This window comes from Salminus brasiliensis, chromosome 6 (assembly GCF_030463535.1).
Source record: "Salminus brasiliensis chromosome 6, fSalBra1.hap2, whole genome shotgun sequence".
Classification (NCBI taxonomy): Eukaryota; Metazoa; Chordata; class Actinopteri; order Characiformes; family Bryconidae; genus Salminus; species Salminus brasiliensis.
In genome coordinates, this window is record NC_132883.1 from 41,981,020 (window position 1) to 41,983,743 (window position 2,724).

Consider the following 2,724-nt stretch of genomic DNA (forward strand, 5'->3'; position numbering starts at 1 on the left):
GTTACGTCCAACGGCCACGCCTCCACGGGGCCGCGTCTCAAATCAAACGCTGGAGCCACACCTGCACACTACTTAGTACGGAAGTGCGCGATGTCGGACGCAGCCAGAATATGATATAATCGTAATAGCAACAATGCAATTTTTTTTTTACATATTTTTTTTTTTTTACAATGTTTTAGGTGTCCAAATGTTTGTGGACACGCTTTGTAATGAATGTATTGAGCTAGTTTAAGCTCTACACACACACACACACACACAGCTTTTCTAGTCCCTTTAGAGAAGCATTGCTAATGGACTAGGCCTCTCTACAGCGGATGTAGCTAGCTACCTGTTGGAGGGGTATATAAAGCCCCCCAGTACTGAGCTATGGAGCAGTGGAGGAAATGATAGGCAAGGGGTGATGGATGATGATGATGAGGAGGAGGAGGAGGGGAAGCCTTACCAGGACAGTAGAGGCAGTTAAACTTAGTACCCTTACAGATGAGCAGGTGTCCCAATACTTTTGCACATCCTTGCCTCTTTGAGTGTTCTAGTCAATCTAGTCCCCCTCTGCCTACCCACATCATTCACTGTGGCGCCGTTCATGAACCTCTGCATTAAAAGGATAAAGGCTACCATCTTGTGGATGGCTGAGATATCTGCATGGATTTGGGCCAGTTGAGGCCTGGTGACCCTGCAGCTGCCCTGTAGGCCCTGGTGCCACAGGCAGGACGGTCCAGCAGGTAGCTAGCAAACTTACTTGCGTGCAGACTAACCTACATAGGCTCTCTGAAGAATGTATACTATAGGTTAAATTCTCAGCCTGTAGCTCTTCACTTCACCACTTCACTGAAACAGTGTAGACACGTTCAGTAATCTCTAATAGACCTGTGGTGTCTGACACTGTATGACATGCTGTTATCTATGAACATAGACTAAAAACAGAATTAGCAGTCCTGCTGAAGGCTGAGCCGGTCAGAAACCACAACAGCGCGGTTCGAGACAAGTGTGAGGTTCAGTTGTATTGTAGCAAAGAAAGAAACTGCGTAAATGTGCCATAAAACCATTACTTTACATGAAAATATATATTTTTTTAACCTGGTTCGTTAATGTTCATGTTAAAATAATTGATTTATCCCAGACATATAGAGTAATAAATCAAAGGGTCTTTGATCCTTCATGTCTTATGTTATTTCTTTTTTTTTTTGTCTTTGTCTTTTACTAATTATTAATTATGTAAAGCTGCTTTGTGACGACAACAGTTGTAAAAAGCTTTACAAATTAAATTGGACTTGACTTGATATAGAGTATATAATAGAGAGCAGCAAAAACAACCAGCTCAAGGAGAGGCGCTTCTTTTCAGATGCTAAAACTAGCCCTAAAAATTAATTTTATATTCATCATATTTAATTATAATTCAAGTTCAAATTATGCAAAATGACTAAATAATGACAAAAGGTATAATTAATATATTAATTATAATAGTAATAATAATAAAACGTTTGATAGCTTGTATTTTGTCTATTATTAATACTTAATAAAGGTACGCTTTTTCACACAATTTACACTACAGTTACAACTACAGGTTACTCAAAAGCTGCTAAATTTGTAATTTGTAATTCTTTTTTTAAAGAATAAAACCTTTATAATAATAATTAATACTATTTTTACTATAACTATCATGACTGTGAGAAGAAAACCTTGTATCTAAGGATGGGTGATATGGTAAAAATATCATATCACAATAATTTAAGCCATTTTGATGATATACATTATTTTGTTATAGACATAAATGCATCCAGATTCTTAAACACTACTATTCAAATACTGTCCTGTACTTCGTACAGTGATTTTTTTTTTTTTACAATGTGCTAACTACTAATTACACTGTCCGTAATAAAAGATGCAGATCAGTGTTCTTTAAGCACTGACGAGATCCTTGATATGCTTTAAAAAAAAAGGATATTATTGTATATCATGATAATAAAATTGATCACGACACAAAGAAGTATCAGCATATTGCCCACAATAAGTTATTTCCATAGTGTCCAACTTTCATGACAAACCGACCAATGGAAAAGCTCCTACAATTATGTGGAATGAAATATTTTACATTCTATTGATAGTTAAGTTTTTTTTCCTTCTCCTGCAAATTTGCTTTTTTGGAGATACGAGGTTTAGTCCGACAGCGACGTCACACCCTTTGTTGAGTATTGCTTCAACCTATTGTAACAACCTGTACACGCCCTACTGCTAGCCATCGTCCTGCTCCTGTTCCACTGGCTACATCATTTCTTCTCATTTGTCCTGTGTGCACTGGCTACCCACCATTTACTTCACCTTGAGTTCACCTCTCCCCGTCTTTTCTATTCCGATCACTTGTACATAACAGTATCCTCATTTTACAGCAGTTCTACTCTCACAGGCTGTAAATCAGAACGTAAATAAGGACGACTTTGCCCTCGTCGTCACTTGTCGTCACAGCCAGATTCTCAGTTCTGTCCAACAGAGATGGGTCTCAGCTCTTTTCCTGTTGGACGGGCTTGACTTTGGGCGTAGTTATTTGGCTAAACTAAGAAATCCTGCGATTGAAAACACTCCCATTGGTCTTGAGCCCTCGTTACCTCGGCACAAGGCCAGAGGCAAGACCAGGACCAAGGCCGGACTCGAGCACATCTAAACCCTGCATCTTTAAGGTACATAACCCACAGCATCACACCAACATCAAGTAAATCCAGGAGCGGG